This window comes from Oncorhynchus mykiss, chromosome 18 (assembly GCF_013265735.2).
Source record: "Oncorhynchus mykiss isolate Arlee chromosome 18, USDA_OmykA_1.1, whole genome shotgun sequence".
In the NCBI taxonomy this organism is placed as follows: Eukaryota; Metazoa; Chordata; class Actinopteri; order Salmoniformes; family Salmonidae; genus Oncorhynchus; species Oncorhynchus mykiss.
This window is the reverse complement of record NC_048582.1, coordinates 44,268,752-44,283,016: the sequence shown is the minus strand read 5'-3', so window position 1 is coordinate 44,283,016 and position 14,265 is coordinate 44,268,752. Positions and strand designations below refer to the sequence as shown.

Genomic DNA, 14,265 nt, shown 5'->3' with positions numbered 1-14,265 from the left:
GAAACACCTGGATGTCAGTGTGTTTAAGGCGTTAGACTCATGATCGAAATTAAAATGTTCTTGTTTGTTCCAAACCTACATCTGGTAGAAAGTTTGATTGGGATGTAATCAAGTTTCATTTACATATTGTCTGGATCAAAGCCAAAAGATCTAACTGTGTGTTCCTTATTCCATTTTGACTGCGCCCTTGATTTTGTGTTTATCACACCAGGATGGCCGAGAGGTTAAGGCGTTGGACTTAAGATCAAATGGACATATGTCCTCGTGGGTTCGAACCCCACTCCTGGTATGAGTTCTTCTATCATTTGGATGTAATCAATTGTCCTTTCACTCATTTGAAATTTCTTTGGATGAAAGCTGGATGAATTGTCTTTGTTCCTGTTATTCTGCCTTCAAGTATTTATCCTTTAAAAACACAAATGATACCTAAGTGGTTATGGTGTTAGAGTCATTATCAACTTAATTATTATTCTTCTTGCTTCGAAACCCCATTCTTGTATTAAGTTTGATTTGCATGTCAACAAGTCTCATTTAGATCTTGTCTGGCTCAAAGCCAAAATAACTGACTGTGTGCTCCTCATTCCAATTTCACTGGGTTCTTGATTGCACTTTACACCAGGATGGCTGAGTGGTTTAGACTGTTGGAATAAAAATCCAATGAATGCTATCTTCTTGTGGATACCAACCGCATTCCTGGAAAAAACTTACTTTGGATGTAATCAACCCACCTTTAATTCATTTCCAATTAGCGTGGATCAAATCTGAATGAACTGACTATGACAAGATCATCTACTTTGACTCAGGTCTTGTTAGTCTTTTAGAAACACCTGGATGTCAGTGTGTTTAAGGCGTTAGACTCATGATCGAAATTAAAATGTTCTTGTTTGTTCCAAACCTACATCTGGTAGAAAGTTTGATTGGGATGTAATCAAGTTTCATTTACATATTGTCTGGATCAAAGCCAAAAGATCTAACTGTGTGTTCCTTATTCCATTTTGACTGCGCCCTTGATTTTGTGTTTATAACACCAGGATGGCCGAGAGGTTAAGGCGTTGGACTTAAGATCCAATGGACATATGTCCTCGTGGGTTAGAACCCCACTCCTGGTATGAGTTCTTCTATCATTTGGATGTAATCAATTGTCCTTTCACTCATTTGAAATGTCTTTGGATGAAAGCTGAAAGAATTGTCTTTGTTCCCGTTATTCCGCCTTCAAGTATTTATCCTTTAAAAACACAAATGATACCTAAGTGGTTATGGTGTTAGAGTCATTATCAACTTAATTATTATTCTTCTTGCTTCGAAACCCCATTCTTGTATTAAGTTTGATTTGCATGTCAACAAGTCTCATTTAGATCTTGTCTGGCTCAAAGCCAAAATAACTGACTGTGTGCTCCTCATTCCAATTTCACTGGGTTCTTGATTGCACTTTACACCAGGATGGCTGAGTGGTTTAGACTGTTGGAATAAAAATCCAATGAATGCTATCTTCTTGTGGATACCAACCGCATTCCTGGAAAAAACTTACTTTGGATGTAATCAACCCACCTTTAATTCATTTCCAATTAGCGTGGATCAAATCTGAATGAACTGACTATGACAAGATCATCTACTTTGACTCAGCTCTTGTTAGTCTTTTAGAAACACCTGGATGTCAGTGTGTTTAAGGCGTTAGACTCATGATCGAAATTAAAATGTTCTTGTTTGTTCCAAACCTACATCTGGTAGAAAGTTTGATTGGGATGTAATCAACATATTGTCTGGATCAAAGCCAAAAGATCTAACTGTGTGTTCCTTATTCCATTTTGACTGCGCCCTTGATTTTGTGTTTATAACACCAGGATGGCCGAGAGGTTAAGGCGTTGGACTTAAGATCCAATGGACATATGTCCTCGTGGGTTCGAACCCCACTCCTGGTATGAGTTCTTCTATCATTTTGATGTAATCAATTGTCCTTTCACTCATTTGAAATTTCTTTGGATGAAAGCTGGATGAATTGTCTTTGTTCCTGTTATTCTGCCTTCAAGTATTTATCCTTTAAAAACACAAATGATACCTAAGTGGTTATGGTGTTAGAGTCATTATCAACTTAATTATTATTCTTCTTGCTTCGAAACCCCATTCTTGTATTAAGTTTGATTTGCATGTCAACAAGTCTCATTTAGATCTTGTCTGGCTCAAAGCCAAAATAACTGACTGTGTGCTCCTCATTCCAATTTCACTGGGTTCTTGATTGCACTTTACACCAGGATGGCTGAGTGGTTTAGACTGTTGGAATAAAAATCCAATGAATGCTATCTTCTTGTGGATACCAACCGCATTCCTGGAAAAAACTTACTTTGGATGTAATCAACCCACCTTTAATTCATTTCCAATTAGCGTGGATCAAATCTGAATGAACTGACTATGACAAGATCATCTACTTTGACTCAGGTCTTGTTAGTCTTTTAGAAACACCTGGATGTCAGTGTGTTTAAGGCGTTAGACTCATGATCGAAATTAAAATGTTCTTGTTTGTTCCAAACCTACATCTGGTAGAAAGTTTGATTGGGATGTAATCAAGTTTCATTTACATATTGTCTGGATCAAAGCCAAAAGATCTAACTGTGTGTTCCTTATTCCATTTTGACTGCGCCCTTGATTTTGTGTTTATAACACCAGGATGGCCGAGAGGTTAAGGCGTTGGACTTAAGATCCAATGGACATATGTCCTCGTGGGTTAGAACCCCACTCCTGGTATGAGTTCTTCTATCATTTGGATGTAATCAATTGTCCTTTCACTCATTTGAAATGTCTTTGGATGAAAGCTGAAAGAATTGTCTTTGTTCCCGTTATTCCGCCTTCAAGTATTTATCCTTTAAAAACACAAATGATACCTAAGTGGTTATGGTGTTAGAGTCATTATCAACTTAATTATTATTCTTCTTGCTTCGAAACCCCATTCTTGTATTAAGTTTGATTTGCATGTCAACAAGTCTCATTTAGATCTTGTCTGGCTCAAAGCCAAAATAACTGACTGTGTGCTCCTCATTCCAATTTCACTGGGTTCTTGATTGCACTTTACACCAGGATGGCTGAGTGGTTTAGACTGTTGGAATAAAAATCCAATGAATGCTATCTTCTTGTGGATACCAACCGCATTCCTGGAAAAAACTTACTTTGGATGTAATCAACCCACCTTTAATTCATTTCCAATTAGCGTGGATCAAATCTGAATGAACTGACTATGACAAGATCATCTACTTTGACTCAGCTCTTGTTAGTCTTTTAGAAACACCTGGATGTCAGTGTGTTTAAGGCGTTAGACTCATGATCGAAATTAAAATGTTCTTGTTTGTTCCAAACCTACATCTGGTAGAAAGTTTGATTGGGATGTAATCAACATATTGTCTGGATCAAAGCCAAAAGATCTAACTGTGTGTTCCTTATTCCATTTTGACTGCGCCCTTGATTTTGTGTTTATAACACCAGGATGGGCGAGAGGTTAAGGCGTTGGACTTAAGATCCAATGGACATATGTCCTCGTGGGTTCGAACCCCACTCCTGGTATGAGTTCTTCTATCATTTGGATGTAATCAATTGTCCTTTCACTCATTTGAAATGTCTTTGGATGAAAGCTGAAAGAATTGTCTTTGTTCCCGTTATTCCACCTTCAAGTATTTATCCTTTAAAAACACAAATGATACCCAAGTGGTTATGGTGTTAGAGTCATTATCAACTTAATTATTATTCTTCTTGCTTCGAAACCCCATTCTTGTATTAAGTTTGATTTGCATGTCAACAAGTCTCATTTAGATCTTGTCTGGTTCAAAGCCAAAATAACTGACTGTGTGCTCCTCATTCCAATTTCACTGGGTTCTTGATTGCACTTTACACCAGGATGGCTGAGTGGTTTAGACTGTTGGAATAAAAATCCAATGAATGCTATCTTCTTGTGGATACCAACCGCATTCCTGGAAAAAACTTACTTTGGATGTAATCAACCCACCTTTAATTCATTTCCAATTAGCGTGGATCAAATCTGAATGAACTGACTATGACAAGATCATCTACTTTGACTCAGCTCTTGTTAGTCTTTTAGAAACACCTGGATGTCAGTGTGTTTAAGGCGTTAGACTCATGATCGAAATTAAAATGTTCTTGTTTGTTCCAAACCTACATCTGGTAGAAAGTTTGATTGGGATGTAATCAAGTTTCATTTACATATTGTCTGGATCAAAGCCAAAAGATCTAACTGTGTGTTCCTTATTCCATTTTGACTGCGCCCTTGATTTTGTGTTTATAACACCAGGATGGCCGAGAGGTTAAGGCGTTGGACTTAAGATCCAATGGACATATGTCCTCGTGGGTTCGAACCCCACTCCTGGTATGAGTTCTTCTATCATTTGGATGTAATCAATTGTCCTTTCACTCATTTGAAATTTCTTTGGATGAAAGCTGGATGAATTGTCTTTGTTCCTGTTATTCTGCCTTCAAGTATTTATCCTTTAAAAACACAAATGATACCTAAGTGGTTATGGTGTTAGAGTCATTATCAACTTAATTATTATTCTTCTTGCTTCGAAACCCCATTCTTGTATTAAGTTTGATTTGCATGTCAACAAGTCTCATTTAGATCTTGTCTGGCTCAAAGCCAAAATAACTGACTGTGTGCTCCTCATTCCAATTTCACTGGGTTCTTGATTGCACTTTACACCAGGATGGCTGAGTGGTTTAGACTGTTGGAATAAAAATCCAATGAATGCTATCTTCTTGTGGATACCAACCGCATTCCTGGAAAAAACTTACTTTGGATGTAATCAACCCACCTTTAATTCATTTCCAATTAGCGTGGATCAAATCTGAATGAACTGACTATGACAAGATCATCTACTTTGACTCAGGTCTTGTTAGTCTTTTAGAAACACCTGGATGTCAGTGTGTTTAAGGCGTTAGACTCATGATCGAAATTAAAATGTTCTTGTTTGTTCCAAACCTACATCTGGTAGAAAGTTTGATTGGGATGTAATCAAGTTTCATTTACATATTGTCTGGATCAAAGCCAAAAGATCTAACTGTGTGTTCCTTATTCCATTTTGACTGCGCCCTTGATTTTGTGTTTATAACACCAGGATGGCCGAGAGGTTAAGGCGTTGGACTTAAGATCCAATGGACATATGTCCTCGTGGGTTAGAACCCCACTCCTGGTATGAGTTCTTCTATCATTTGGATGTAATCAATTGTCCTTTCACTCATTTGAAATGTCTTTGGATGAAAGCTGAAAGAATTGTCTTTGTTCCCGTTATTCCGCCTTCAAGTATTTATCCTTTAAAAACACAAATGATACCTAAGTGGTTATGGTGTTAGAGTCATTATCAACTTAATTATTATTCTTCTTGCTTCGAAACCCCATTCTTGTATTAAGTTTGATTTGCATGTCAACAAGTCTCATTTAGATCTTGTCTGGCTCAAAGCCAAAATAACTGACTGTGTGCTCCTCATTCCAATTTCACTGGGTTCTTGATTGCACTTTACACCAGGATGGCTGAGTGGTTTAGACTGTTGGAATAAAAATCCAATGAATGCTATCTTCTTGTGGATACCAACCGCATTCCTGGAAAAAACTTACTTTGGATGTAATCAACCCACCTTTAATTCATTTCCAATTAGCGTGGATCAAATCTGAATGAACTGACTATGACAAGATCATCTACTTTGACTCAGCTCTTGTTAGTCTTTTAGAAACACCTGGATGTCAGTGTGTTTAAGGCGTTAGACTCATGATCGAAATTAAAATGTTCTTGTTTGTTCCAAACCTACATCTGGTAGAAAGTTTGATTGGGATGTAATCAACATATTGTCTGGATCAAAGCCAAAAGATCTAACTGTGTGTTCCTTATTCCATTTTGACTGCGCCCTTGATTTTGTGTTTATAACACCAGGATGGGCGAGAGGTTAAGGCGTTGGACTTAAGATCCAATGGACATATGTCCTCGTGGGTTCGAACCCCACTCCTGGTATGAGTTCTTCTATCATTTGGATGTAATCAATTGTCCTTTCACTCATTTGAAATGTCTTTGGATGAAAGCTGAAAGAATTGTCTTTGTTCCCGTTATTCCGCCTTCAAGTATTTATCCTTTAAAAACACAAATGATACCTAAGTGGTTATGGTGTTAGAGTCATTATCAACTTAATTATTATTCTTCTTGCTTCGAAACCCCATTCTTGTATTAAGTTTGATTTGCATGTCAACAAGTCTCATTTAGATCTTGTCTGGCTCAAAGCCAAAATAACTGACTGTGTGCTCCTCATTCCAATTTCACTGGGTTCTTGATTGCACTTTACACCAGGATGGCTGAGTGGTTTAGACTGTTGGAATAAAAATCCAATGAATGCTATCTTCTTGTGGATACCAACCGCATTCCTGGAAAAAACTTACTTTGGATGTAATCAACCCACCTTTAATTCATTTCCAATTAGCGTGGATCAAATCTGAATGAACTGACTATGACAAGATCATCTACTTTGACTCAGCTCTTGTTAGTCTTTTAGAAACACCTGGATGTCAGTGTGTTTAAGGCGTTAGACTCATGATCGAAATTAAAATGTTCTTGTTTGTTCCAAACCTACATCTGGTAGAAAGTTTGATTGGGATGTAATCAACATATTGTCTGGATCAAAGCCAAAAGATCTAACTGTGTGTTCCTTATTCCATTTTGACTGCGCCCTTGATTTTGTGTTTATAACACCAGGATGGGCGAGAGGTTAAGGCGTTGGACTTAAGATCCAATGGACATATGTCCTCGTGGGTTCGAACCCCACTCCTGGTATGAGTTCTTCTATCATTTGGATGTAATCAATTGTCCTTTCACTCATTTGAAATGTCTTTGGATGAAAGCTGAAAGAATTGTCTTTGTTCCCGTTATTCCACCTTCAAGTATTTATCCTTTAAAAACACAAATGATACCCAAGTGGTTATGGTGTTAGAGTCATTATCAACTTAATTATTATTCTTCTTGCTTCGAAACCCCATTCTTGTATTAAGTTTGATTTGCATGTCAACAAGTCTCATTTAGATCTTGTCTGGTTCAAAGCCAAAATAACTGACTGTGTGCTCCTCATTCCAATTTCACTGGGTTCTTGATTGCACTTTACACCAGGATGGCTGAGTGGTTTAGACTGTTGGAATAAAAATCCAATGAATGCTATCTTCTTGTGGATACCAACCGCATTCCTGGAAAAAACTTACTTTGGATGTAATCAACCCACCTTTCATTCATTTCCAATTAGCGTGGATCAAATCTGAATGAACTGACTATGACAAGATCATCTACTTTGACTCAGCTCTTGTTAGTCTTTTAGAAACACCTGGATGTCAGTGTGTTTAAGGCGTTAGACTCATGATCGAAATTAAAATGTTCTTGTTTGTTCCAAACCTACATCTGGTAGAAAGTTTGATTGGGATGTAATCAAGTTTCATTTACATATTGTCTGGATCAAAGCCAAAAGATCTAACTGTGTGTTCCTTATTCCATTTTGACTGCGCCCTTGATTTTGTGTTTATAACACCAGGATGGCCGAGAGGTTAAGGCGTTGGACTTAAGATCCAATGGACATATGTCCTCGTGGGTTCGAACCCCACTCCTGGTATGAGTTCTTCTATCATTTGGATGTAATCAATTGTCCTTTCACTCATTTGAAATGTCTTTGGATGAAAGCTGAAAGAATTGTCTTTGTTCCAGTTATTCCGCCTTCAAGTTTTTATCCTTTAAAAACACAAATGATACCTAAGTGGTTATGGTGTTAGAGTCATTATCAACTTAATTATTCTTCTTCTTGCTTCGAAACCCCATTCTTGTATTAAGTTTGATTTGCATGTCAACAAGTCTCATTTAGATCTTGTCTGGCTCAAAGCCAAAATAACTGACTGTGTGCTCCTCATTCCAATTTCACTGGGTTCTTGATTGCACTTTACACCAGGATGGCTGAGTGGTTTAGACTGTTGGAATAAAAATCCAATGAATGCTATCTTCTTGTGGATACCAACCGCATTCCTGGAAAAAACTTACTTTGGATGTAATCAACCCAACTTTCATTAATTTCCAATTAGCTTGGATCAAATCTGAATGAACTGACTATGACAAGATCATCTACTTTGACTCAGCTCTTGTTAGTCTTTTAGAAACATCTGGATGTCAGTGTGTTTAAGGCGTTAGACTCATGATCGAAAATAAAACATTTCTTGTTTGTTCCAAACCTACATCTGGTAGAAAGTTTGATTGGGATGTAATCAAGTTTCATTTACATATTGTCTGGATCAAAGCCAAAAGATCTAACTGTGTGTTCCTTATTCCATTTTGACTGCGCCCTTGATTTTGTGTTTATAACACCAGGATGGCCGAGAGGTTAAGGCGTTGGACTTAAGATCCAATGGACATATGTCCTCGTGGGTTCGAACCCCACTCCTGGTATGAGTTCTTCTATCATTCGGATGTAATCAATTTTCCTTTCATTTCTTTGGATGAAAGTATTTATCCTTTAAAAACACAAATGATACCTAAGTGGTTATGGTGTTAGAGTCATTATCAACTTAATTATTATTCTTCTTGCTTCGAAACCCCATTCTTGTATTAAGTTTGATTTGCATGTCAACAAGTCTCATTTAGATCTTGTCTGGCTCAAACCCAAAATAACTGACTGTGTGCTCCTCATTCCAATTTCACTGGGTTCTTGATTGCACTTTACACCAGGATGGCTGAGTGGTTTAGACTGTTGGAATAAAAATCCAATGAATGCTATCTTCTTGTGGATACCAACCGCATTCCTGGAAAAAACTTTCTTTGGATGTAATCAACCCACCTTTAGGTAATTTCTAATTAGCGTGGATCAAATCTGAATGAACTGACTATGACAAGATCATCTACTTTGACTCAGCTCTTGTTAGTCTTTTAGAAACACCTGGATGTCAGTGTGTTTAAGGCGTTAGACTCATGATCGAAATTAAAATGTTCTTGTTTGTTCCAAACCTACATCTGGTAGAAAGTTTGATTGGGATGTAATCAAGTTTCATTTACATATTGTCTGGATCAAAGCCAAAAGATCTAACTGTGTGTTCCTTATTCCATTTTGACTGCGCCCTTGATTTTGTGTTTATCACACCAGGATGGCCGAGAGGTTAAGGCGTTGGACTTAAGATCAAATGGACATATGTCCTCGTGGGTTCGAACCCCACTCCTGGTATGAGTTCTTCTATCATTTGGATGTAATCAATTGTCCTTTCACTCATTTGAAATTTCTTTGGATGAAAGCTGGATGAATTGTCTTTGTTCCTGTTATTCTGCCTTCAAGTATTTATCCTTTAAAAACACAAATGATACCTAAGTGGTTATGGTGTTAGAGTCATTATCAACTTAATTATTATTCTTCTTGCTTCGAAACCCCATTCTTGTATTAAGTTTGATTTGCATGTCAACAAGTCTCATTTAGATCTTGTCTGGTTCAAAGCCAAAATAACTGACTGTGTGCTCCTCATTCCAATTTCACTGGGTTCTTGATTGCACTTTACACCAGGATGGCTGAGTGGTTTAGACTGTTGGAATAAAAATCCAATGAATGCTATCTTCTTGTGGATACCAACCGCATTCCTGGAAAAAACTTTCTTTAGATGTAATCAACCCACCTTTAGGTAATTTCTAATTAGCGTGGATCAAATCTGAATGAACTGACTATGACAAGATCATCTACTTTGACTCAGCTCTTGTTAGTCTTTTAGAAACACCTGGATGTCAGTGTGTTTAAGGCGTTAGACTCATGATCGAAATTAAAATGTTCTTGTTTGTTCCAAACCTACATCTGGTAGAAAGTTTGATTGGGATGTAATCAAGTTTCATTTACATATTGTCTGGATCAAAGCCAAAAGATCTAACTGTGTGTTCCTTATTCCATTTTGACTGCGCCCTTGATTTTGTGTTTATCACACCAGGATGGCCGAGAGGTTAAGGCGTTGGACTTAAGATCAAATGGACATATGTCCTCGTGGGTTCGAACCCCACTCCTGGTATGAGTTCTTCTATCATTTGGATGTAATCAATTGTCCTTTCACTCATTTGAAATTTCTTTGGATGAAAGCTGGATGAATTGTCTTTGTTCCTGTTATTCTGCCTTCAAGTATTTATCCTTTAAAAACACAAATGATACCTAAGTGGTTATGGTGTTAGAGTCATTATCAACTTAATTATTATTCTTCTTGCTTCGAAACCCCATTCTTGTATTAAGTTTGATTTGCATGTCAACAAGTCTCATTTAGATCTTGTCTGGCTCAAAGCCAAAATAACTGACTGTGTGCTCCTCATTCCAATTTCACTGGGTTCTTGATTGCACTTTACACCAGGATGGCTGAGTGGTTTAGACTGTTGGAATAAAAATCCAATGAATGCTATCTTCTTGTGGATACCAACCGCATTCCTGGAAAAAACTTACTTTGGATGTAATCAACCCACCTTTAATTCATTTCCAATTAGCGTGGATCAAATCTGAATGAACTGACTATGACAAGATCATCTACTTTGACTCAGGTCTTGTTAGTCTTTTAGAAACACCTGGATGTCAGTGTGTTTAAGGCGTTAGACTCATGATCGAAATTAAAATGTTCTTGTTTGTTCCAAACCTACATCTGGTAGAAAGTTTGATTGGGATGTAATCAAGTTTCATTTACATATTGTCTGGATCAAAGCCAAAAGATCTAACTGTGTGTTCCTTATTCCATTTTGACTGCGCCCTTGATTTTGTGTTTATAACACCAGGATGGCCGAGAGGTTAAGGCGTTGGACTTAAGATCCAATGGACATATGTCCTCGTGGGTTAGAACCCCACTCCTGGTATGAGTTCTTCTATCATTTGGATGTAATCAATTGTCCTTTCACTCATTTGAAATGTCTTTGGATGAAAGCTGAAAGAATTGTCTTTGTTCCCGTTATTCCGCCTTCAAGTATTTATCCTTTAAAAACACAAATTATACCTAAGTGGTTATGGTGTTAGAGTCATTATCAACTTAATTATTATTCTTCTTGCTTCGAAACCCCATTCTTGTATTAAGTTTGATTTGCATGTCAACAAGTCTCATTTAGATCTTGTCTGGCTCAAAGCCAAAATAACTGACTGTGTGCTCCTCATTCCAATTTCACTGGGTTCTTGATTGCACTTTACACCAGGATGGCTGAGTGGTTTAGACTGTTGGAATAAAAATCCAATGAATGCTATCTTCTTGTGGATACCAACCGCATTCCTGGAAAAAACTTACTTTGGATGTAATCAACCCACCTTTAATTCATTTCCAATTAGCGTGGATCAAATCTGAATGAACTGACTATGACAAGATCATCTACTTTGACTCAGGTCTTGTTAGTCTTTTAGAAACACCTGGATGTCAGTGTGTTTAAGGCGTTAGACTCATGATCGAAATTAAAATGTTCTTGTTTGTTCCAAACCTACATCTGGTAGAAAGTTTGATTGGGATGTAATCAAGTTTCATTTACATATTGTCTGGATCAAAGCCAAAAGATCTAACTGTGTGTTCCTTATTCCATTTTGACTGCGCCCTTGATTTTGTGTTTATAACACCAGGATGGCCGAGAGGTTAAGGCGTTGGACTTAAGATCCAATGGACATATGTCCTCGTGGGTTAGAACCCCACTCCTGGTATGAGTTCTTCTATCATTTGGATGTAATCAATTGTCCTTTCACTCATTTGAAATGTCTTTGGATGAAAGCTGAAAGAATTGTCTTTGTTCCCGTTATTCCGCCTTCAAGTATTTATCCTTTAAAAACACAAATTATACCTAAGTGGTTATGGTGTTAGAGTCATTATCAACTTAATTATTATTCTTCTTGCTTCGAAACCCCATTCTTGTATTAAGTTTGATTTGCATGTCAACAAGTCTCATTTAGATCTTGTCTGGCTCAAACCCAAAATAACTGACTGTGTGCTCCTCATTCCAATTTCACTGGGTTCTTGATTGCACTTTACACCAGGATGGCTGAGTGGTTTAGACTGTTGGAATAAAAATCCAATGAATGCTATCTTCTTGTGGATACCAACCGCATTCCTGGAAAAAACTTTCTTTGGATGTAATCAACCCACCTTTAGGTAATTTCTAATTAGCGTGGATCAAATCTGAATGAACTGACTATGACAAGATCATCTACTTTGACTCAGCTCTTGTTAGTCTTTTAGAAACACCTGGATGTCAGTGTGTTTAAGGCGTTAGACTCATGATCGAAATTAAAATGTTCTTGTTTGTTCCAAACCTACATCTGGTAGAAAGTTTGATTGGGATGTAATCAAGTTTCATTTACATATTGTCTGGATCAAAGCCAAAAGATCTAACTGTGTGTTCCTTATTCCATTTTGACTGCGCCCTTTATTTTGTGTTTATCACACCAGGATGGCAGACAGGTTAAGGCGTTGGACTTAAGATCAAATGGACATATGTCCTCGTGGGTTCGAACCCCACTCCTGGTATGAGTTCTTCTATCATTTGGATGTAATCAATTGTCCTTTCACTCATTTGAAATTTCTTTGGATGAAAGCTGGATGAATTGTCTTTGTTCCTGTTATTCTGCCTTCAAGTATTTATCCTTTAAAAACACAAATGATACCTAAGTGGTTATGGTGTTCGAGTCATTATCAACTTAATTATTATTCTTCTTGCTTCGAAACCCCATTCTTGTATTAAGTTTGATTTGCATGTCAACAAGTCTCATTTAGATCTTGTCTGGCTCAAACCCAAAATAACTGACTGTGTGCTCCTCATTCCAATTTCACTGGGTTCTTGATTGCACTTTACACCAGGATGGCTGAGTGGTTTAGACTGTTGGAATAAAAATCCAATGAATGCTATCTTCTTGTGGATACCAACCGCATTCCTGGAAAAAACTTTCTTTGGATGTAATCAACCCACCTTTAGGTAATTTCTAATTAGCGTGGATCAAATCTGAATGAACTGACTATGACAAGATCATCTACTTTGACTCAGCTCTTGTTAGTCTTTTAGAAACACCTGGATGTCAGTGTGTTTAAGGCGTTAGACTCATGATCGAAATTAAAATGTTCTTGTTTGTTCCAAACCTACATCTGGTAGAAAGTTTGATTGGGATGTAATCAAGTTTCATTTACATATTGTCTGGATCAAAGCCAAAAGATCTAACTGTGTGTTCCTTATTCCATTTTGACTGCGCCCTTGATTTTGTGTTTATCACACCAGGATGGCCGAGAGGTTAAGGCGTTGGACTTAAGATCAAATGGACATATGTCCTCGTGGGTTCGAACCCCACTCCTGGTATGAGTTCTTCTATCATTTGGATGTAATCAATTGTCCTTTCACTCATTTGAAATGTCTTTGGATGAAAGCTGGATGAATTGTCTTTGTTCCTGTTATTCTGCCTTCAAGTATTTATCCTTTAAAAACACAAATGATACCTAAGTGGTTATGGTGTTAGAGTCATTATCAACTTAATTATTATTCTTCTTGCTTCGAAACCCCATTCTTGTATTAAGTTTGATTTGCATGTCAACAAGTCTCATTTAGATCTTGTCTGGCTCAAAGCCAAAATAACTGACTGTGTGCTCCTCATTCCAATTTCACTGGGTTCTTGATTGCACTTTACACCAGGATGGCTGAGTGGTTTAGACTGTTGGAATAAAAATCCAATGAATGCTATCTTCTTGTGGATACCAACCGCATTCCTGGAAAAAACTTACTTTGGATGTAATCAACCCACCTTTAATTCATTTCCAATTAGCGTGGATCAAATCTGAATGAACTGACTATGACAAGATCATCTACTTTGACTCAGCTCTTGTTAGTCTTTTAGAAACATCTGGATGTCAGTGTGTTTAAGGCGTTAGACTCATGATCGAAATTAAAATGTTCTTGTTTGTTCCAAACCTACATCTGGTAGAAAGTTTGATTGGGATGTAATCAAGTTTCATTTACATATTGTCTGGATCAAAGCCAAAAGATCTAACTGTGTGTTCCTTATTCCATTTTGACTGCGCCCTTGATTTAGCACCAGGATGGCCGAGAGGTTAAGGCGTTGGACTTAAGATCCAATGGACATATGTCCTCGTGGGTTCGAACCCCACTCCTGGTATGAGTTCTTCTATCATTTGGATGTAATCAATTGTCCTTTCACTCATTTGAAATGTCTTTGGATGAAAGCTGAAAGAATTGTCTTTGTTCCCGTTATTCCGCCTTCAAGTATTTATCCTTTAAAAACACAAATGAT

At 37.4% G+C, this 14,265-nt stretch overlaps 18 non-coding genes across 18 annotated transcripts; all 18 read left to right on the top strand.

Annotated features, from left to right (window-relative positions):
- The first annotated feature begins 206 nt into the window (after positions 1–206).
- trnal-uaa lies at positions 207–289 on the top strand. The gene has a single exon. It is a non-coding gene; the product is annotated as a tRNA-Leu (tRNA).
- A 737-nt stretch (positions 290–1,026) lies between these two features.
- On the top strand, positions 1,027–1,109 carry trnal-uaa. Its single transcript has one exon. It is a non-coding gene; the product is annotated as a tRNA-Leu (tRNA).
- Positions 1,110–1,836: 727 nt separating this feature from the next.
- Positions 1,837–1,919, top strand: trnal-uaa. The gene has a single exon. It is a non-coding gene; the product is annotated as a tRNA-Leu (tRNA).
- Positions 1,920–2,656: 737 nt separating this feature from the next.
- Positions 2,657–2,739, top strand: trnal-uaa. The gene has a single exon. It is a non-coding gene; the product is annotated as a tRNA-Leu (tRNA).
- A 727-nt stretch (positions 2,740–3,466) lies between these two features.
- trnal-uaa lies at positions 3,467–3,549 on the top strand. Its single transcript has one exon. It is a non-coding gene; the product is annotated as a tRNA-Leu (tRNA).
- A 737-nt stretch (positions 3,550–4,286) lies between these two features.
- trnal-uaa lies at positions 4,287–4,369 on the top strand. Its single transcript has one exon. It is a non-coding gene; the product is annotated as a tRNA-Leu (tRNA).
- Positions 4,370–5,106: 737 nt separating this feature from the next.
- On the top strand, positions 5,107–5,189 carry trnal-uaa. The gene has a single exon. It is a non-coding gene; the product is annotated as a tRNA-Leu (tRNA).
- A 727-nt stretch (positions 5,190–5,916) lies between these two features.
- Positions 5,917–5,999, top strand: trnal-uaa. The gene has a single exon. It is a non-coding gene; the product is annotated as a tRNA-Leu (tRNA).
- Positions 6,000–6,726: 727 nt separating this feature from the next.
- trnal-uaa lies at positions 6,727–6,809 on the top strand. The gene has a single exon. It is a non-coding gene; the product is annotated as a tRNA-Leu (tRNA).
- Positions 6,810–7,546: 737 nt separating this feature from the next.
- trnal-uaa lies at positions 7,547–7,629 on the top strand. The gene has a single exon. It is a non-coding gene; the product is annotated as a tRNA-Leu (tRNA).
- Positions 7,630–8,367: 738 nt separating this feature from the next.
- trnal-uaa lies at positions 8,368–8,450 on the top strand. Its single transcript has one exon. It is a non-coding gene; the product is annotated as a tRNA-Leu (tRNA).
- Positions 8,451–9,136: 686 nt separating this feature from the next.
- Positions 9,137–9,219, top strand: trnal-uaa. Its single transcript has one exon. It is a non-coding gene; the product is annotated as a tRNA-Leu (tRNA).
- A 737-nt stretch (positions 9,220–9,956) lies between these two features.
- trnal-uaa lies at positions 9,957–10,039 on the top strand. The gene has a single exon. It is a non-coding gene; the product is annotated as a tRNA-Leu (tRNA).
- A 737-nt stretch (positions 10,040–10,776) lies between these two features.
- Positions 10,777–10,859, top strand: trnal-uaa. The gene has a single exon. It is a non-coding gene; the product is annotated as a tRNA-Leu (tRNA).
- A 737-nt stretch (positions 10,860–11,596) lies between these two features.
- On the top strand, positions 11,597–11,679 carry trnal-uaa. The gene has a single exon. It is a non-coding gene; the product is annotated as a tRNA-Leu (tRNA).
- Positions 11,680–12,416: 737 nt separating this feature from the next.
- trnal-uaa lies at positions 12,417–12,499 on the top strand. Its single transcript has one exon. It is a non-coding gene; the product is annotated as a tRNA-Leu (tRNA).
- A 737-nt stretch (positions 12,500–13,236) lies between these two features.
- On the top strand, positions 13,237–13,319 carry trnal-uaa. Its single transcript has one exon. It is a non-coding gene; the product is annotated as a tRNA-Leu (tRNA).
- Positions 13,320–14,047: 728 nt separating this feature from the next.
- trnal-uaa lies at positions 14,048–14,130 on the top strand. Its single transcript has one exon. It is a non-coding gene; the product is annotated as a tRNA-Leu (tRNA).
- The last annotated feature ends 135 nt before the right edge of the window (positions 14,131–14,265 follow it).